General features: G+C 40.6%; 1 protein-coding gene across 2 annotated transcripts in view; it reads left to right on the forward strand.

The window, feature by feature from the left end:
* PPP2R2B (protein phosphatase 2 regulatory subunit Bbeta) overlaps positions 1-22,544 on the forward strand; it is a 299,520-nt gene that overhangs the window by 146,748 nt on the left and 130,228 nt on the right. The window lies entirely within an intron of this gene.

Consider the following 22,544-nt stretch of genomic DNA (forward strand, 5'->3'; position numbering starts at 1 on the left):
AGCCCATATCTGCAGTCATTCTATGTGATGTGCAATGTATTACGATGATGGGTGTAATATCGAGTGAAATGAGACCACCAGCACACCTAATGTATGTTAATAAATGAGTTTGTGCAGAAGAATGACTTTCTGTCTGTATTCATTGAATTTCAATATTCTGCACTGACTGAATTATCATTGAATTGGAGCGGTTAGCTATTCATATTGGCAAATCATTAACTTTGGAGTATTTTAATATTCAATGCAATGTAACCAGGCTCATATTTCAGTGTGTTACCATAACTAGGTAAATGTGTATATCGCAAACAAATAATACTGAACATTCAGTATTATTAACTGAGCTATGCAAATAGTGGCTCGTGCAGATATGACACTGTAGATGCCCATTAACCTCATTCACCACCTTTTCTGCATTCAAAATGCTCTATTCAGCAGAGTTTAGATTGAAATGTGTGCGTATAAATGTATAGTTCGAACTCCCACTGCAGCTTGTGCCCTCTACGTCCACAAGACGACATGTCCCCCTAAGGCTCCGTCTGCCTTTGTATCGATCTACCTCAACAGTAACTAGATTTGGCAGCTACTTCGGATAAAAGGCACCTGTGCTACGCTGATAATCATGTAAGATTATTGCTGGGTTATAAATGCTATATTAGGCAAATAGGGCACAAAAATACCCGTTTCATAATCCGACCCCTTTTTTATATATATTTTTTTTTATGCTGCTACAAATAGTATATTCTATGCTTTGATCTAGTGTTTGTGTGTTTTTTGTTTTGTTTTTTTAATGTTGTGCAAAGCATCACAATCAACCTTTGCAATTTAGTTTCCTTTGTACATAAAGTCTTATGTTCTGCTTCATATGCTGAAAATATCTTTGGTTGTATTATGTTTGTTGAGTTGAGAGTTAATTTAGGTTTCTTTTGACCCACCATCTCTTCCTCGCTTGCACGATTTCCCAGTGTTGATTTAATTGATTCTGTAACTAGCACACGGTTTGGTTTTCATGAACAGTGGAATCATTGACAGAACGATTTATTTTTTTTTTATTTTTTTTTATGTCAATTGGGAAGGAAGACTCTCTTCTGATTTTAGCTTATTTTGATTGCCACCATATTGGGCCAATTTTTCTTTTTTTTTTTTCTTTTTTACTAGTAGTATAGTAGCCAACCATGTAGAGAGGTGTTAAAGGAGAACTACCTGATTAAATATGTACATATAAGAATAAAATGACCTATAATATCTACCTATATAAAATAAAAAGTCTCACAGGAAAAAGGGACATGCCCTATCTTCGGGTGTTTACGCCTCTGACATCCCATTGACCTCAATGGGAGGCAGAGAAAGCGTATTTCACTGCATTTTTTGCCCACGGCGCTCATTGGTCGCGGGCGAAAAACCCAGTGAAAATCGGCTTGCAGACAGAGCAAAATCTGCCTCAAAATTCCAAACGGAATTTTGAGGCAGGTTTTCCGCCTGCAAAAAAAACTGTGTGAACCCAGCCTTACTCTCTTTACATGGAGGCTTTTTTTTTTGTTTTTTTTTCCAGTCAATGAAGTGTTTTTAACATCTAGTTTACTATATTGCTGATAAGGTTACTGCAGATGATACATTAGAGTGGAAATAACGCTCACTATTGTAAATACACCCTTAGGCCTCATTCACACGGCAGGGTTTCCCGGCCGGGTGCCGGCCGTTCATAAATCGGCCGGCGCCCGGCTGCATTAGGAATAATAGACTCCTAACGGGGCTATTCACACGACCGATTTTTTGACGGCCGGGAAAACCGGCCGTCAAAAAATAGGACATGCTCTATCTTCGCCCGGGTACCTGGCCGCCCGGCTCCCATAGAAGTCTATGGGGCCGGGTAATACACGGCCATCACCGGGATGTGTCCCGAGTGATGGCCGGGTTTTCCGGAGCTTGCGCTCTATCTCCTCCTCCTCACAGCGCAGAGTGCATGTGAGGAGGAGGAGTTGATGCCATTCTGACGAATGGCATCGCTGTACACTGTGTGGCAGGGCCGGGGTGTACAGCAGGTGGAAGGGAGCGCTGCGCTGGCTCCCTTCCCCTGCTTGTTAAAAGCACCCTGGCCCGGCGACACCTTCGATGGCGCCGCTAGCAGCTGCTGCTGCTGCGGCTGCTACTACTGTAGCGACGCCACTATAGCAGAGCAGGGAGGTATCTCCCCGCTCTGCTATGTGCTAGCCACACTTCAGCTCCTTGAAGGAGCGGAATCCCCGAGTTTTCGGGGATTCCGCTCCTGGACAGAGCACTTGATGTCTCTGTCCATATCTGGGCAGTGACATCAGGGGAAACTCCTGAAGCGGAATCCCCGAACACATGGGGATTCCCCTTCAGGAGTTGCCGCTGATGTCACTGTCCGGATCTGCCCGGCCCGGGACGGATGCAAAACTTAATGCAAACCGGCCGAGCAAAATGGCCGATTTTACCGGCCGACACTCGGGCTCGGGAACGACCCGGTCGTGTGAATCCCGCCTTAGCCATCATGCACCCGATAGAGAGCAAGTATGGCGACACAAGGAGTCCAGTATGACTCTGTACTATGCACTGATTCTAGGGGAGAAAAGCCCCCTACACACACCACCCAACTTTCAAGTATTGTAAAGAGGGACAACTCCTCTGGTGCAACGTCAAATTTTTTTTTTCTCATTAAGCCACCTTGCTAATCCTGCCCATATACACTCCGTTCAGCCCACCAAGTCTAATGCCCACCTACAGCCTCCCCACCCAGTCTAATGCCTCCATAATGCAACCATACTCATTCACCTCTATGGCAGTTGTTTTCTGGCTCTGTACAAAGCAGAGCAATAATATGGCCAAGTGCATGAGCTGGTAGAGATTAGAGTAAATTGTCTAAATAGGCATCTTTAAATCATAAATATTCAGTATGTTATTCTTCGGGATAAATCAATACACCCACATTTGCATGTGAACATGTATGTAGAGCCAACATTATCTAATGGGCAATAGATCAATAATATAAATGAGTAACACAAAACTTTGTTTGAAATGGATTAAATCATATCTACTAATCTGTTAATCTAATAAAGAATAAATTGCCATTGATGCAATGTTTAATGTTGTTTACCTTCTCAAACATTGCATTAATATTTGATTATGTATAGTAAATCCGGCATGTGCATAATTCGTATCAATGATCCATACCACCTTCTGATGTCTGCATGCCAGGTCCTTATTGCTGCATTTTTATATCGCAGCTTTTACTGCAAGTGAATGTTTTAATTGCATTATTTATTCTCGAACTTCGCTTTAACCATGGCTTTAAAGGCGGTTTTCCCAACCTGGTCAGAAATGACACTATTTCAGCCACAACTCAGATGTAAAAGGGGTTAAGGGGGCCCCGTTCTAGCGATGGGTGCGGGTCCCAGTGGTGGGATGCGCATCTGTGACATTTATGATGTATCTGGGAAAACCCCTTAATGGTTCAGCATTTACAACATAATAAAGTTAATAGGATAGATAATATGGAACCTGAGAAACAAGACGCTGACCATTTCTGAGATTTTCGATTTAAACCGTCCAATTACAGGTTTACAAAGGGTTGCTTTAGGGTGGGTTAACACGCGGCAGATTTTGTTGCAGAAACTTCTGCAACTGAAAATCCACTCCATTCGTCTGATTTTCAGCTACAGAAATTTCTGCAACAAAATCTGTCGCATGTAAATCCAACCATTTCAAAGGGGGTTTCCTACAAAACCCATCTCTCTCCTACCCACAGGATAGGGGATACATGTATGATGGCTGGGACCCCCAGTGATAACCGGGGACCGAAAGTCCTCCAAAACTGTTCTGAGACTGGAGCACTGGTGCGCTTGCTCGGCCAGTGCTCAATTTCTATGGGACTTCCGGAGCCGCTGTCTCCACCAGCTCTATAGAATTTAATGGACCGGTGTTTAAGTCCCCGGTTCTCATCGCTGGGGGTCAGTGAGGACTTGCGAGTCCCTAGACTAGAACTCTTGTTTATCATTAATTTTTTTCAGGATGCAGCCAGGCCTTGTAATGCTTGGAGAGAATAGTTTTAGTGCTTAGGGTATGTTCACACGCCCTATTTACGGACGTAATTCGCGTGTTTTACGTCCGAAAATACGGCTCTAAACCGCCAGCAAACATCTGCCCATTGAAATCAATGGGGTTACGATGTTCTGTGCACACAAGCGTCCGCGTCAAAGAAGTGCATGTCCTTTCTTGAGACGTAATTGGAGCAGTTTTTCATTGACTCCATTGAAAAACCGCTCCAATTACGTCCGTAATTGACGCCACGAAAAACGCGAGTACGAGCAATTACGTCTGAAATTCAGGAGCTGTTTTCGCCTGAAAACCGCTCCGTAATTTCAGGCGTATTGGACGCTGCCGTGTGACCATACCCTAGTGTGGCGCACCTGGTATGTGCTGAGCAAGCCCGCCTGATGGAATACTATGGGCGTAACAGGCTGTAAGCCAGCATAGTGCACTACAGGCAACAGTGTGACTGGCACCCTTTATATAAGCCATATCTGTGAGCCATGATCAAACTAAGCAGCCACCCACTCATGAATAGCAGGTGTGAGAGTGACGGTTTATCAGTATTTTGCATCTGTGGGATCTCTCCTTATATAGGGTTGTCTGCATCCTGTTGGGAAGTGGTGTTTGAACCTGCCCTTGTATCAAGTGAGTATGTCCTTTTGCTTTTTGTAGTAAATATGTCCTTTCTTGTTGTGTTTGGACATATCCATTAGTTGTATGTCAGTCGAACCTGCAGATTTCGGCGGGACCGGGCAAACCTCTAAAGTGTGTGATGATCTCCAAACTCTCTCTCTCGTTTCAAAGATAAGAAGTCGCTGACAGAAGTATGGGAGCGGCTTTACTCCTTATTGAGGGTGCATGTGTATGGGGGAGTCGGGTGGAATAGCTGTCGGCGGAAAGATCGTATGGCCAGCCTTAGGGAGTGCAGTGTCATCGAGTGCCAGATTAAAGTAATTTTACAACTGTTTACTAGAGGGGAGGTCCTCTCAAAGAAGATGGCCGGTGTGCATAGCATGTAATTGAACTAAAAATCTCAAGGAATTTGGTGTAGAGGTGGTCTTTTAGAGATTTAATTGTGCTTGTTTCCAGCATGGTGGGAGAATTTAGAATCTTACAAGACTGGAAGCTTGCATCATTCCGATTGGGCTACATATCTGTATTTAGAGCTCTTCCCTAAAATCCTTTTTGTTGATTTTTAGGCTGTGACTGATGCCTAACAGTGGCATCTCTCAGCCATAGGCTATAATGGTATCGGCTTAACATATACATCATAAACTTGCATGATCCTTTTCATGACGTATACGTTAAACATATACCATTATAGACTATAGGTTAGGAATGCCATTGGAAGGCATCTGTTTAACACCTGTCAGCCATAGGCATCCATTCAATGGATACGTCATGAAAAACAGTGATGTATATATTTAATGGATATCTGTGACTGAAGCCATACAGTAGCATTCGCCACCCACATGCTATCATGTGAAAAAGTATATCCATTTTACATAAACCATTTTTTTTTTTTTTTTACTGGACTCCATGGGATGGAATAGCATAGTCATTGCTGTAGCCAGGTAGTCTGGCTGGGTACCAGGGAAGTGTCCCCACAAGACACCCATGGTCTTGGTAAGGGGAGTATGTTTTTTCCGCAAATAGAAAGATTTGTGAGGATTTGTGCAGAATTAATCACATCAAATCTGACCCATGTGGATGACTCCTTAGGATGTATTTTAATGAGGGGGTTTTTTTCCCCCCACTTTCTTTTTTTTTTTTTTTACGCTGCTTTCGTAATCTATTTTAGAGGAACCAATGTCGTTTTTGTCGCAATTATGAAGCAATAAAGAGGACTCCTGTAAATAAGACTCAGAAGGGGCCGTCAAGGAACAAGACCTCTTGTGCTAATAGCTAGCACCAGAAGAAAGTGGGAAAAACACCAATGGATTATGAAAATTGAATTGTGTTCGACCTTTTTTTTAATCAATCTGGTAACCTCCGGGGGCTAGACTAGTGTCAGGTTATCTGACTTGCCTAGAAAATGCAATTACAGAAAGCAAAAATGCATCAGAAAACTTTAATTTCTTTGGAATAACAATGAGTGGAGCAAGAAAAGTATTAAGACACTTCTGTGCTCTGTCTACTACACAATTGTAAAGTCCTATTCTCCAGTATGTAACCCTAGCTCTAATAAATTACCACCATAGCGGAGTAAGCTAGCTTGCATGTTTGCATAACTCTCAAAGACTTTAATAGAGAAAGACCTGCCATTCTGTCTCTGCTTTAGTGTGGTCACCTTGTCACACAATACGTCTCAAAATTGGTGTGTATGGGTTTGAAAAGGTGTGTTTTTTGTTTTTTTTTGAGGGTGGGGGAGGGCGGCCTGTACGTGGAGACATGCAGTGAAGAGGCACATCAGGTCTCCTCTGTCTGCCTCCAAACCCCCTCTGCACAGGGATTCCCTTTAATATAGCGGTAAAAAAACATAGGGCTGACCTATAGTTTCTGGTTTGGGAACAAAAAGGTGTTATGGAGACAATAGCAGTGAGCTGCTACAATGTGGAACCCATACTGTAACTGAATACAGGGAACACAATGCTTTCACAATGTACAGTTGGATAACACATACAAGCACGAAGTAATAGCTGATTTAAAAAAAAATTCTGCTGTTTTTTACGGTTTTATGCTTAATGGTTTGGATCATAGTTCTTCATAGTTCTGTTATTCGTTGGGTTCTATAGCCTGTGATTTGGCTGCCTGCAATAGTAACTAAATCTTGCTGCAAACCTTTTTGGATATGTGTTATGTATAAAAATGTCTAATATCGGATTTAAAAATGTGTGAAATAGACTGATTGGAAGTTATATAATCACTATAGATAGTGGTCAGTCATCTGTCGGTTAATGTGTTTATATAACAATCCCTTCTTCCCATATAGTTCTTATTGCCGCAAATAACTAAGATGTTCCTAAAACGAGCTTGCAGTAATTTATGGTAGTTATCTCTGCCAAAAAAAAAAGGTTACCATGGTGACAAGGCTGTGTGTGTCCTCTTTAGCATTAAGCACTTATAGAGCCATCATTATGCCATATGGTAGGTTTGGGCGGCGGGTGTTCAATAGAGTCCTCAGAGATCTGGAATTAAGCTGCTAATGTCTTTCACATATTAACAATAATTACATTTTTATTAAACTATAAAAGTATGTGTATGGATAGATATCGGTCTGTCTCTGGGAACGTATATTATAATGTGGGCTAAAAGGATCATGAAAAGCGCCTAGATGCAGACTATAAGGTTCCAGATTTAAATTATTTGTCTCCATGGCAAAAAAAACAAAGGGTTAAAGGGGTTGTCATGACAATAACCCTTGTCCATATGCCTTGTTAGGGCATTTGGCTGTCATAGAGGGGAGTCCCCCATTGGCGACCCTTATCTGTGTGCCACAACAGAGAGCCACCCTGTAAGAGCTGCTGCCGCTCTTATGGACCTGGCACATCCATGCATTACATGACCACCCATTATATCAATGGCCAGAAAATAATGCTAAATTCTCTTCCCCCCCCCCCCCCCCCCCCCACCCACATCAGTGGAAAAATGGCTGGCCATGGGGTAGAGAAGCCAGACCATCAGCAAAGGTCTTTTTCACTAGTTGTCTTTAAACTTTATTCCTACAATTCTAAATCGTGTGTGAGGTTATCGGCTTTGTGTGATTTTGTTTTATAATAAACCAAAAAGTACATTCGTGTGTGTGTGTTGTTTTTACTGCCAGTATTTTTTTGATGGTAATTGGCAAAGGGAGACAGACTCCTATGTGTATAGGATTATAAATCATATATACTTCAACAAAAATTTGCACAATGAATATGAGGCACAGACAAACATATATATTTTGTCCATAGCCTTTCTTTATTATCTTTATTAATCCATATATTAGCCGATCAATTATTAATAAAATATTTTAAATATATGCAAATTGACTCAACCATAGGCTTGCACCATCAAACAAAATATACACTCCTAAAATATCAGTTTACCCCTTCAAATCCAGTCATAACCAACCGTGCCCAAGTACCTACCGGTCACTGGGCACTAGGGAAGATTTTCTTTTTGTTAGTCAGATTGGCGCTAAACTGGCCGTATCTGCCAAATCATCAACAAAATTGGCTGGAATTTTTGGATGACTGTAATCATATGTGGATAAATTGTAATTGTCTGGGTTCCTCAATTCTGTCTTAGGTGCTCATCACATATGCTTTTGTTGGAGTTTCCCTTTAATGTGGTTAAAACTGCATTTGATATATGATCAAATATTCTGGGAACTCTTTGACAACAGGTCATAGTATGTTTGTTGGGAGCGCAAACTTAATTGATCAAAAAATTTAATCTATAAATGGATTGTGGGAATTCCTGCATTTCCACTGGCAGCTAAGAAGCCATTTTTAATCCATACAGGACATGTAACATGGTAATTCAATTTTGGAAGAATGTGTTGTCTGTTACCTTACTCCTCTGCTATGTGCCACTACCAATAAGCCTATGCGGGGGCTCATGTCGGCATTGCCTTTTGAAGCATATCCTGTACATGATGATCAGTGTAATGGAAGGACACAGACCACTGAAGTACGTAGAATTAAATGAAGGGGATATGGGACTAGGGTGACAGCAGTATATACAAACTCACTATGAATTAATTAAAAAAAATTTGGGTCAAATGAAACCAGTGTCCATACGGTTTTAAAATTTAGTGAAGATGCATTGGTCTGTACAGGTGTTTATATCTCCATAGACTTCTCAATAAAACTTCAAAAAGACCTGAAAAAACGCTGGTACAGTTAATCACAAGATTAAAAAACAAAACAAAAATATTTTTTTTTACAATTTTAAAATGCAGCAAAAAATTACAAATTCTCAGTCTGGCATCTACTTTATTGTCACCCGGGTGAAAAGGCCCATTTACAAAAGCAGAAAATGGGTCTGATTCTAATGCTAAAATCTCTTGTGTATATACAGTAGGTGAAGCAAATGAACAACTAGATTAAAATGCTTTGTAGCTCCTTTGGGGAAAAAAGTTTAGACTGACATAAATGGACTTTCTGACATTGGAATGTGTAAACATGAATTGTTCCATTAGAGGCATAATCTACCATTTATCTTCTAACATACTACAGGTATGAATATATTGAACAACATTTGATTACATTACCAGATGATGAATTTATAATTTTTGCCAATAACATGTATATTCGTGTCTGTAATTGCTGTTAGGTCGATGACAGCGGTTGTATCAGCGACCACTATTATCAATCCGTTCCTGGGCTTCGAGGTTATGTTCACATACATCATATTTGTTGTAGAAATGTGTGTGACAAACACTCTCATCCATACTTCTGAATGGGATTGTTTCTGCATCACATGCATGTGTTTTTTTTTTTTTTTAATAAACTCTATTGTGATATACAGTATGGAACAGTCGCAGAACTCTCCAACAAAATCTACCACGTGAGCATATGGTGGAGGTGTAAGTCTATAACATGATCCCTGGTTTAAAAACTTTCCTAGGCCGGGAATGTGTAACGTTTTTCTTTTTTGCAGAATTTTACACCTACAATAACAAGCAGACAGATGTTTCATCGAAAACAAGAGAACGTTGTGAATTTCCACACTGGATTATCGAGCCTTTGTTGCATTTTTTCTTAAAGGGATTTTCCTACTAATCATGTCCATCATTTTAGTTATTCTGCGTATAGGTGACAGATTGGTAGGGTCTGACTTCTGGGATCCCCATAGACTGTTTAAAACTGTGCACCTTCATCCCCCATTCCTCCTGTGGACGTCCATTGCAGTCGAATAGAGCAGTGGCTGAGCATATGCGTGGCCCACATTTTATACAAGTCTGTGAGAGGTAAGGAAACGGCTGAGTCGGACCCTGCCGATCTAACAATGATCACATCCTACCAGATTTGATATTGTTTTTTGTCCTACATCTTTCAATAGGGAACGTTTTTTTGTTTTTTTTTTGTGTAATTCAAAATTTTCCTTTTTGTAAGACCACCATTAAACTCTTTTACAAAACGACATGTTCATACAGAAATGCATGTATTTTTGTTTTACATAGGCTAATCTAAAATAATAGTAATAGAAAATGTAATTAGAGTCCTTATGTGCCGTTTTAATTGAATAATTTTTGCTGAAAAAGGTTCATTATAATTATGAAGAATCATTATTTTTGTTCCTCAGCGCTGTAATATTGTATAAGCGCTCCAGGTTCCTAATTTATTATATTCATTCCTTTGTGGCACCGCTTCTGCATGATGCCAAGCTCACTCCTATAATCTGTGAAATGTTGTGATATCGCAAAACTCCTCGAGGTGTTCTCTAACCAGTGTAATTTACAAAGACTTCCCCAGGGATATAAATTAGTCTCAGACTAGGACTTTACTAGTAATTGCATTTGTAACCATTTTCTACCCTATCCATCTCCCTCAAAATCCACCAATTATGTGGTTTCGGTATTTTCCAGTCCATTGGGTTGGCTAAAACGGAATTCTAATTTCAAACAGACAGTTTCTTGAATGCTCTCAGCATTAAGTATGCAATGGAGAATACTGTCGACAGAAACCATTTTGTTCTGTTTATCTCTTGAGGGAAGAGGAAAATTCCTTATTGTTGAGCTTGCGTATTATGGAGATTTGCAGCTGGGGATTGTTCTGTGTGATTAGGTCAGTGACATGGCTTATGATACAAATGGCTGATTAATACAATTGCTATAGTCACTTGTGCGTGGATTGTCATACATTATAAAGAAGGGACACAATTGCATATCTATTAATTACCCGGCTATTCTTTGGCGAGTCGGAGAATAAAGAATGAATCTAGATCTTTAAAACTGATTGTAGAATAAAGCAATGCAAGCAATCAACGCTTTTTTTTTTCTTCACTTTTTTCCAGAATGACTAAAATATTCTTTACGCTGCAATTTGTTGTATTGTAGATTTTAGATTACTTAAAGGTACATGGGCAAAACTGATACCATGTGTTATGCCGATTTACAGGCGGAAAGTAGTGGTGCATGACTTTCCGATTCTCTCTTCGGTACTCATTAAAATCCCATTTTTTTCAAAATAACATCCACAGTAAGAGGTAGTTCCTGCATTGGCAAGTACATGTACCCCCTAGTGATTGTGCAGGTGATTGACATCTGTTGGATAATCCTCACCCGGTCCTATGAATGGGTCAGAGTTGTAATACTAGACACCACCTATGGACAACAGTGGGGCTGTTTTTGGTAAAAAGGAAAAAAAGCAGAACCTTTACTAATCTCCTACAGAAGGCATATCTTCTGTAGTACATTATGCCTTTGCATAGTATGCATTTGGTATCTGTTATGGCACACCTTATGTCCCCATCAACCCAAGTGATCATGTTGCCGGGAATGCTAAATAAAGGTTAAAGCCCCCCTTGTCCGTGGATGGCGTTGCAATAACTGATGGTGTCTGAAGGGTTTTAATCTTCTTTTTTTTTTTTGTTTTTTTTCTTCAATCCCATCTGTAGCCACGGGAGTGGGGCTGTCAATCACGAGACAATACCTTTACAGAACGATAGGGAAAATTAGCCCTACTCACAACTCATATGTATGTAATGATAAAATCTCAATGATCATAAAACAATTAATAAAAATAATGGTAATGTTGTAATAAAAAGGGAAAGATTTGAGTATATTATGTGCTGTAGTCCCAGAATTACGTCAACTCAAGTGTAACACGTTATTTATGGTAATTGATTTTTCTGCATTCATATAAAATTTGCACGTAACAAAAATTTGCCTGAAAAAAGTCAAAAATAAAGTTTTCCCTCGTGTATCCCCATACTCTGGAACCTGTTACCCCAACACATCAGACTATTGCCCACCATCTAAACATTCAAAAGCAGCCAGGCCCACCTCTTAACAGCTTACAGCCTACAAGAACATTGTTGCCACTACACTACCATATGGACAGCTTCTACCCTTGCCTACTGACTACCTCCCATTCCCTTGTAGATTAAGCCCTCGCAGGCCCGTGGTGGTATAATGAAGGGGTTATCTGAGATGTGGGGGTTTTTTTTGTTTTTTTTTATTGGGGGCTGTAAATTAAATAAACCAAAAAAGCATTACTTGCCTATCCTTCCTCTAGCAGCACTCACAGTGGTAGTTTACATGCACATTGCATGTAACCGCGGCAGCCAATCAGAGTGCTCAGTGGTGGAGAATCTTCTTCCCAGCCCGATGCCAGAAATGCAATATGACTGCTGAGCCCTCTGATTGGCTTTAACGGTCACATGCTACATGCATGTGAATAACCATTGGGAGTGCCACCAGAGCATCCGCGCTGGATCGCTGAGGGCAAGGAAAGGTATTGCTTTTTTTGTTTGTTTAATTTTCAGCCCTTATTAAAGGGGTTATGCAGGGTGTTAAAATAAATTTTCGGCATAACCGTTTGACCATCTAATGTGTATGGGGTGTCCCAACTATCCCCTGATGGCAGATGTCCAGAGAATGAAGAGTCGGGTAAGTTGGATTTTTACCAGATCATTATGTTCACACATTATGTACAGTATGTTTTGCCCCCCAAAAAATAAAAAAAACACCTTTTATATCACATGACATGCTTAAATACAGCAATTCAGCAGTGCAATGACCATAGATATGCTTTATAATAGGAAAAAAATCAGCACTTTGAGGCCTACAGATAATTTGCCTCTACAAAGCATTAATCTATGTATGATTGTATACCTCTAAATAATATAATACCACTATACAGGGAGCAAGTACAATAACCATACATATTACCATCCTATTGTTACTGAACAAAACCCAGTATACCTAGACTAACGTTACTTCTAATACAGTATAACGGCCAAATAGTACCGCCACATATTACCACCATGTGGTGACTAAATAATACCACCATACTGTTACTGAATAATCCCTTCACAACCACGTATACACATTACCACCACAGTGACTGAATAATTCTAGTACACACGCCTGCACTTTAATCGTTTTTAACTGAAAGTGGAGGTACACTTGAATCTCATCTCCTGTTTGTTGAACTATTTTTGTCATGTTATGTACTTTTAAACTTTTTTTTCATATGTAAAGCAAACTGGAATTAATGGCGCTTCAAAAAAAAATAAAAAATGTATTGCTGTTTTTGCCAATAAAATTACAGAACCCCAATGGACCCAAATATTTCAGACTGGTCCATTGCTCACCACTTTGGACCATCGTATGACATCCGGCATTGCACAATCGCTTCTGTCTATAATGGAATGTGCACATTAAACTTACGCAGTGAAGTGTGATGTGACCAATCTCCGTTCTGCTAATTGGCTGAGAGGTCACAGAAAGGAGAAGATAATTTTGCATACCAAAGATCAGAAAATTAAGAGGCCATTTAATGAGCGCAACTTTGCTATCTAGTTCATTACAAGGGTATGTCTACACGTAACGTGAGTGGTGCAGGCGGAACCACATTTGAAATATTGGAAACTGCACTAAACATGGTACATCTGATTCTATTTTTATTAAAGAGGTTCCGGGATGACTCCCTAGAAGTACTTCTTTAATTTGTTCTAATTACCATAAACTAAGACCCACATTGATCCGAAAATAAGGATGGGCACGCAGGCTTGCGCTGTCACTCGTCATTGTAAATTATGGAAAAAGCCTATAACACTTGGTAGTTTCTGAGTGTGCATCTGCTTCACCAGTGACTTGGACTGGGTACCCTCCTACTTGAGATTGGTGGGGGCCCACTCATCTGACACTGGCATATCTACTTTAATGACCTGTATCTTTTGTGTGAAAACAGAACTTTTTGTGAAATGAGCTGGTGGCAAAGAAACTTTGAGCTAATTTTGCTGTTCTATTAAGAAAAATGCATTCTACAGCAGAACTTCTATATAAATACAATTTTCGTACTCTTACTGATTCCTTAGGTCCCATGCACACGACCGTAAAAAAAACTCCATAATTCCTCAATTACGGACCCACCCAGTTCTAATAGTCGCGGACACCTTTCCGTACCGCAACGGATAGGTGTCCGTGCCGTAGAACCGTGACGGGAAATATGGAGCACGTCCTACTTTTCGATTTTAAATTTTTTTCTTTACGGGCTGTACTCCCAAACATTTTGTACAGGCACGGCCATGTGAATGAGGCCTAACTCTACTACAAAAATAAAATAAAAAATACGATCAGTCATACTAAATGCTCCAGTTAAGCTGTGCTATAATTTCTTAGATTGTTTCCTGGCAAGAATAAGAAAGTCACTTAGCTTACTGAATGTCATATCCCTATTATAGAGCACTAGAAGCTTTTATTTCCATTATGCCACTATTGGTATATGTCTTTTTGTTTATTATTCAACCCAAGTCCATCCTTGACCATTTGTCATATTTATTCAGAATAGAACAGATTATTTTTTGGAACTTGTGTCAAAGCGAAAGACTAGGTTTTTTTTTTTGTTTTTTTTACAAATGTTCGTCCTAATCTGACAAACTTCTAATCGCGAAGTAATTTCCACAATTTTTTTAATTGGGGGAAAAAACAAAAAAACCTGTGAGCCAATGAGTTTCCATCTGCTGTGATGCAGTGTGTCTGTGATCTTTCGCTTACTATGTGGCTTTACTGTGCACCTGTCTGTGCCATTAAATGTTTTATGTTGTATGGTTTGTATTGTTCCCTACCACCAACAGTCCGCATAGTGTTAGAACCTAGCATCTGCCTCGTTGGAATAGGTTCATGACTACACCAGCTGCCTATTTACTGGCCAATAAGCAAACCTACATTAGCATTTTGTTGCCATAACATTAATTATTTGAAATCTTTTTTTAATTAAATTTTTTTATTTTTACTGCAACAAAATATGGAGTACCTCAATCTGGCTGTAGTGATGATGGAATCTGGCAGAGTGCTAAATTATCTGATATTTCCAGAAACCTTTTTCCACAAGCTTGTTTTCATGTCTCCTTTTTAGAATTTAAATTTTTTGTTTTTCAGTCCATTTTCCCATAATGGTCATTTAGGGAAATTAGAATATGATCTCTAAATGAAATAACGTGAGAATACCATCTATTGGCTTTTCAAATAATTACTTTTGAAATAAATATTTTTGTAATGTAAGGACCTTTTTATTTTGGTTGTCTGTCAGTATTAAAGGGGTTTTCCCCATGAGATATGTCCTAAATGTCAGATGCGGGTCCCACCTCAGCAAGCTACGCTGTTTTCGTAACTCCTGACCATATAACCAGGAAGTGGCCGGTAGTCGGCGAGATCAGACCAAGCTAGAATGGGATTTATGTGGCCCGTTCTAGCGATAGGTGGGACGCGCATCTTTCTGATATTTGACATATCCTGTGGATATGTCATAAATGTTTCATGTGAAAACCCCTTTAAGCACTGCTGGTTCTTCAGAAATCCTCATCCCGGCATAGAGCTTCAAATAAGACATGAGCAAAATCTTCTCTACAATATCTGGCTAAAACGTTTGTGGACGCTTGACCATAACACCAATATGGTGTTTGTTTTGTGTTTTGCCTGATGAAGAAGCTGGACCGGCTTTGAAATGCATTGCTGTTTATGCACAATAAACCACTTTAAACTAATCAACCGGCAAAAAGCTTTATTATAAGCCAATGTGGAATAATAGCAGCACCAGAGGACAATCCAAATTTTTTCCTTTTGGATCTTTCCTTGGAATATACCTTGGAATTCTTTCCTTGAAACCCTTTCTACTTACTCATTTAAAGCCCCAGACTTAGAGAGCGGAAAGTCTGGGAATTCAAACTCTCGTTCTTTAAAGGGAGTCTGTCACCAGAATGCCAGAGTTAAACTAGTAACAGGGTATTGTAGAGGAGACTAACCTGTTTCTAGCATTTATTTTCATTTTCCGCTTACTGCCTCCTTTTGTAGAGAAATAAGTTTTATTACGTTTGCACCTAAATGCTCATTAGCATAATGATGGCGTTACCATTGCACCTAAATGCTCTTACTTCACTCCCCAGTTCAACCCCCTCTCCCTTCTTACATTGATTGACAGGGGCCAGGCAGTGTAATCGGCGCGTTTATGCCCGCTACTATCTGTAACGCGTGCGTCCCTGTTTTTCACTCGGCGCATGCGCAGTACGATCTTTCTGCTCGACGTTCTTTATTCTGCAAATGCGCAACAGTGCCGATTAGAACGTCGAGCAGAAAGATCATACTGCACGTGTGGCTAGTAGAGCAGGGAAGCGCGCATATAGCCCCTCACATTTTTAACAGAAAAAATCTACATACTCATCTGACCCTGTTCCCGCTCTGTCCTCTTGTAATGAATCAGCGCCTTTCAACTATGTCATCGCGCCGCTTGCGTTGTTGAAAGGCGCTGATAATTATAGTGCAGGAGGGGGCGGCAGCTGGTTTTAGTCGCGCCGCCTCCGCCCCCCCACCCCCCCAGTGAGGCAGCAGGCTGCCAGAGGCAAGATGCTCATCTCGCCTCATGGACGGTGCATCCCTGCCCACAGGTGTATTCTGTTTCTTCCTTATTGTGTCTGTGTAGATATATCCTGGATTGTTGTTTCTGCTTAGTCTCACCGATATAAATTCCTTCATTCGTGCATTTAAATGTTTACGATTACAAGGGAAAGTTCCAGTCTGTGATGGTGATGAGGGCAGTTCTAACAAGAAAATTCATCATATTCGCTGCCTGTATAAAAGGAGAGTTAAATCTGGAGATATTTTTTTCAGGCTATTGTCTTTGCGAAATCGGTGTTGGAGATCAGCAGCAATTTTCTTCGGGATACTCATATGGGGGGTTTATGTGACCACTAATGGGCGTCCTGATAATCTCTATCTTCTGTTAGTAATCAAAGAGGCTTCTTATTGGAATCCTTGTGGAAATGTTCATGAATATCCAGTGGGTGGTATCCGTGTTGTAACAAGGTGTTTCTCAGTGACAACCGGTGTTTTCACTGTTTGAACAAATCCGAATGTACCGCGGAGCCTGTATGTGGATGGTGGCTTTTATGGGTCTTGGATGGAAGCTGTTCCATCTTTGAAATGCAGCACAGCCTGTAGGTCTGTGGTAGACTGACGTGTGTATGATATTTATTTTTTTAGGTCTCTGGTCATGTACAGGAAGCGTATCTGAGATTGAGTAGTTGAACGAATCTCATCGTTGGATGGAACTTGAAGTTTTTATTGAAAATTGACAAATCCTCTTCAGAGCCTGTTCAGATTATTAGCAAATCCTCAATGTAATAGAAGAATGCTAGAGGTTTAATCATACAACTTAAGAACTCCTCTAGTTTGGCAATGACAAAGTTAGCATGTTGTAGTAACATTTTGCTACCCATGGCACTTCCCATGCCTGCAGTTACAAAAACACTTGTTACTTGTAACTCCCATTGTACAAAATGGAGGGAGCCGCGCGCAAGCGTTTCCACCTCTCCACATAGTCTCCGTCTGGAACTGGCAAAAGGCGGCTGCCTCGCCAGGCAAGATGGGGGTCCTCTGGATATGCCATAAATGTCTGATGTGGGAATAACCCTTTAAGCCCTGCCAGAAGCACGGCTTAGTAGATTGTAAGGATTAAAAATGCACTGAACTGCAGTACCTAAATATTGCAGTGTATTGTAACTGCTTGTTAAAGTCCCTTAGGAGGGACTAAAATAACCATAAATAAAATGTAAGATTTTTGTAATGTAAAAAAATGTAAAAGTTAAAAAACCCCTATTTTTTTCCATAGGGACAGTGGTGCAATACCTTGCACAGCCACTACACAACTGTGTGCAAGTATGATCGAGAACCTTGAAAACAATGAAGAGGCTGCGGCGCCGTGGCCAATTCAAACAGCTGATCTGTGTTGGTGCCCGGCGTTGTACCGCCACCAATTTAATATTGATGGCCTATCCTAAGAATAGGCCATCGATTTTAAAAACCTGGCTAACCCTCTTTTAGCACGGTATGCAGGGAGCTAGAATGTTGTATTTTATCTCTCTATGCAGATCTGTTGCTCTGTAGAAGAAAAACTGTGTGACCGCTTTAAAAATCTATTCCGAAATCGGCACAAAATGTTGGCCCTGAACAAACTACGTTAAAATGGTGACATTCACTTAATGTTCTAGTTTCCATAGATGGGAAAACGACTGGCATATAGTTGGAGGGTCAGCCAAAAGTACCCACTACTATTCCAGCGGGCTTCATATTAATATATTGTGTACTTCCAGCTAATGAGAGCTGTTCTTCACTGGAAGTTTACCATAGGACTATTTTTATGTCTTGACCTACTAGGCTTAAAATGATCTGTTGTGCATCAGTGTATGTAGTAGAAAATAACCCGTTGTGTTGGATGTGACGCTTGGAGCAAGGAGAGTGTGAAATTTGGTAGATAAGAGATGTCTGGCAGTAGGTTCACTGAACTCGCAGACTGAATTGGGAAGATATCTCCAATATGTCATCGGATCAATAGGATCAATTTTTTTCATTACAATTTTCTTTTCTTACATCTGAGCGACAGGCATATTGATTTTTCATTGGAATGTCATGTCTACTGAGAACTAGTGTAGGAGAGTCTGGTAATTGTACAGAAAAGCATTGTTGCTTTAGCTTTTCAGTCTGGTTCATTGTTGCAGGTACGATGATGGCTATTTCTCTTATCTACCACAATTAAAGGGGTTATGTGTGGGCCAAAAAAAATTTGTGTACTCTCTGCAGTATGTGAGAACACTGCTAATATACATTCCGGTCCTCCGTCGCACTGACTTGGATTTTTATAGCGCTGGCGAGGGACGGGAAGTCTAGTTGCACAGTCTTTCTTCATGATAACACGACTCTTTGTCATGTGACCGGCCCCCCTGTTCTCCATGTACTAGCAGTAGTTACTGCTTGTACATAGATTATAGTGGGGCCGGTTACATGACTAGTCGTGTCGTCCTCAAAGAAGGCTGTGCAACTAGACTTCCCGTTCCTCGCCAGCGCTATAAAAATCTATGAAAATCTCTCAGCACGACGGATGTCCGTAATATTTATTAGCGAGTGTACTCACTCCCCACCTTACCCAGTTTAAAGGGTAACTAAACTTTCAACAAACTTCTCACATATCCGTGACGTGAAGTTTTGATTGCTGGGGTCTGAGCACGGAGACCCCCACCGATTGCTAAAACAAAGCGGCAGAAGCGCTCAGGCGAGTACTGAGCCGCTTGGTTTCTGATCGCCATTTCTCGGCAAGCCGATGTAACCGTATACGGACTCAACAGAAAGTCTATGAGCCAATACACCGCTACATCGGCTATCAGAAATTTGTTGAAAGTTTAGTTGCACTTTTAAGTATCTGTTAATATTTATAGCCAGGTATTCCATATGAAGTTTAATCGTATTTATAGTGTTTTTTTTTGTACTACATCGTTTTCCTCAACTTTAGTTAACACAGAGATCATGTATAGAATGGATCACCATTCGTAGTAGAATGGGACATTTGACACCATTTCTTGATTAATAATTTTTAAGCTTTGCTGTTTGGGCTGCTGCTAGGCAACCGGCGCTGCATCTGGAGAGTGACAATGACTAAACTACACTACCACATGATTGTCCCATCGGGGTATATGGATGTCCTAGAAGTGGAACAGGATTAGGTCGCACGTCCAACAAAGGACGATACATAAAAAAAAAAACCTGTCTGTTTCCAATGGAAACCAACATTTATAAGCCGCAGCATATATTAATGAAGAGGAATTAAAATGCTACGTTTTGCTATTATACTGTATTACTTGATGGCTTTGGAGCTAGTTATGGTTTTAAGACCTTTTATGTGGCTCGTCAACGACCAATGAATCTCCAGGATTCCGTTAGACCTTGGGCCCCATGCACGCGACCGTATTTTCATCTATCCGTATATACGGAAGGGTGTCCGTAAATATGGTCCATAGTGCATCCTTATTTGATCCATATATACAGATCCGTAAAAAAAAGGGAGGCTGCAAACTGTCACCAACATGTTGCATAGCAACGCTTACATAAATACGTACGGTCTACATATGCACATCCGTAGCCGTCCATATTTACGGAAGCGCCAATAGGCTTCTACAAGAATAGGACCGGTTCTATAATTTTTTTTCAGCACGGACACCCATCCGTAAAAATACTGAAAGGTGTCTGTGGCCAATAGAAATTAATGGGTTCGTAATTACGGTCCATAATTACGGATGAAATATAAGGTCGTGTGTATGGGGCCTTGATACCTGGCACAGAACGCCACGTATCTGCCCTAATAGAAGAGATCAATCGTGGATCGCTTTCCCTGGCAGGCATTGGTCTCTGTAGATATTGGCACAGGAAAATGGGTACTTTCTGGTACTGGATACTCTAATGTAAGTGTAGGACTATGAAGGTAAATGTACTAAAAGTGCACTGTGCCTGGCACATTTCAATTGGCATTATATTGTGAACTCGCGGATTATTTACTAGTCGCTGCTATTTGAATGGCATAGGTTTACTAGTAATTTTGTTTGGTGTTCGGTTTTGTTGATATTACTGTGCTGGCGCTACTGTTTGAGGAATATCTGCATATTTTAGATCTATAGTAAAATGCAAGATGTTTGTTAGAATGGGTGATGATTTTAAAGGGATATTTTTCATCTAGAGCATTTCTGGCTTATCCACAGGGTATACAAAAGACAGTCTGCACATGGTAACCAAGTGAAATAAATGGGCAGCTGCTAATATTCTGTAAATGCCATGCAAATAAATACAAGGATGCAGATACACTCTGCGAGTGCTAACATATACTCTGTGCGTGTGTGTGTGCGTATATATATATATATATATAATTTTTTATTTTTTTTTTCATTTTAGATCTATAAATGTGAGGTTCTTGGCGCACATTCTGATCACCTTTTGTGGGCCCACTTGCACTAAACATTATACCTGTCATTGGCCAAGTCATTTCTAGAGGAAAGTCCCTGAATTCTGATGGCTAGGGACTGTGCTAGAGAATGCTTGAAAGGGTAACTAAACGTTAAACAAACTTCTTAGATGTCGTAGTGACATGTCAGATGTTTTGATCGGTGGTGGTCCTAGCACAGAGACCCCCATTAAGCACTAAAACGAAGCGGCAGAAGCTCTCGTGTGCACGCTAAGCCTTTGTTTCTGTTCAGCTTTTTCCGGAAATTGATGTAGCAGTGTATGGGCTCAATAGAAAGTCTATGACCCCGTACACCGCTGCATCAGCTTTCCGGAAAAAGTTGAACAAACAAAGTGGCTCTGTGCTTACACGAGCGCTTCTGCCGCTTCGTTTTTACGATTGGTGGGGGTCCCAGTGCTCTGACCCCCACCAATCAAAACTTCGGACTTGTCACAAGTTTGAACTTTTAGTTACCCATTAAGATGCCTTGGCCCAAAGGCTTGAATTGATTCACATATTGCCAGTGTTATGTAAAGTACGAATAGTGAGATTTGATGTGTCTTATGGGGAGAAAAGGAAAGTTGCATAAATGAGGTCATTGCCATAGTCATGTAGCCTTGCGTCCCTGATGTCCAGTCATTTGACAGGTACAAGTTTAGTAGGCAGCCATATTTAGTGTTCGTATTATGGCCGCAAAACTAGAACCACTGTGGTTCTGTGATTTTCTGTGCTCACTTAAGGAGTCTGGGTGCTGTGGCTATTTTAACCTCTTAAGGACCAGTCCTTCTTTTTTTTTTTTTTTGGGGGAACAAGTTGTAGTTTTCAATGACACTGTTTGAGGTACAGATCAGGGCCTGTTCACATCAGCGCTGTTTCCATTGAGGGGTTCAGTCAGCGGTTTGTTGGGGGAACTCCTCAACTGAAAGGCAAACGAACCTTAGCTTCTGTTTTCATAACCATTCATCTCAATGGTGCCGGAAAACTTCTACGGAACCCCTGAACGGAAAGACAATGCTGATGTGAAACACCTCCTCCATTTGAGTAGCATTTATTTATTTTTGGGTAATGCAAAAAAAAAAAAAATTGTACTTTGCAGATTTTTTCACACGGTTTACCGTGCGGTAAAAATAGTAAGTACGCTTTTATTCTACGGGTCGGTCCGAATAAGATGATACAAAATAATATATATTTTTTTAACCTTAGCAGTTTTGCGCAATAAAAACTGGTTTATTTTTTATTTCTTTGTAAGTTGGGGCTTTTTTTGTAGACCCGTGGCAGGCTTGAAACCCAACGGCGCGGCGCAGAGCCTCCTTAAACACCTTAAATGCTGTGGTCGCTATTCACCATGGCATCTGAGAGGTTAAACTGGTAGGTTTAGTTTCCCCCAATCCTGGCAATTGCTGCAGGAGCAGGGCTGCATATAACAGCCGTGCTCCTGCCACTGATCTCGTGGCTACAGTGTCATATCCGTCACAATGATCTTGTAGGTACGATCAGTCACATTTTGTTAAGGGGTTAATAGCCGTGTAAAACTAAGAATATGTCTAGAGGGGTAACTTGAATCTCCTGAGGCTAAGCAAAATC

This window comes from Rhinoderma darwinii, chromosome 3, assembly GCF_050947455.1.
Source record: "Rhinoderma darwinii isolate aRhiDar2 chromosome 3, aRhiDar2.hap1, whole genome shotgun sequence".
In the NCBI taxonomy this organism is placed as follows: Eukaryota; Metazoa; Chordata; class Amphibia; order Anura; family Rhinodermatidae; genus Rhinoderma; species Rhinoderma darwinii.